Here is a 526-nt window from a genome sequence, read left to right on the forward strand (position 1 = left end):
ATTGTTTATGGGGAACTGGGACTGGAGGAGGGCCCTTCTGGAGACAAGTATAAAAACCTTTTGTGGTGGGCCATATGGTGCCTCTGCTCATGTCTCCTGGGTTGGGTGCCCAATTTTGCAAAATCAAATAAAGAAAACTTCACTCATTAAAATGAGTACAGATTGCATTACTTTAGCATTTGTAGGTATAGACAATGTTTCTCACAAATTTGGGGGCCCCTCATGGATTTTCTGGCCACTTAGAGCAGCACCCCTGGTGGAAAAGGAGACATGTCCCTCCTTGGTTTTGGTGCCATACTCCACAGGGTTGATTGCCTCCCAGCAAGAGACAGAAAGACTGGAGACTGTTAATAGACAACATTTCTCACACCTTTAGAAAAATTTTACTCGAATGGGATATCAAAGATATTGTCTGATGATTTCCACATTCTGTTGGGTCACCTTTCTTTGAAATGGGCACAAATATGGATCTTTTCCAATCAGTTGGCCAGATGGTTGTCTTCCAAATTTCTTAGCATAGATGATT

This window comes from Chrysochloris asiatica, unplaced genomic scaffold (genome assembly GCF_000296735.1).
Source record: "Chrysochloris asiatica unplaced genomic scaffold, ChrAsi1.0 scaffold00535, whole genome shotgun sequence".
Lineage (NCBI taxonomy): Eukaryota > Metazoa > Chordata > Mammalia > Afrosoricida > Chrysochloridae > Chrysochloris > Chrysochloris asiatica.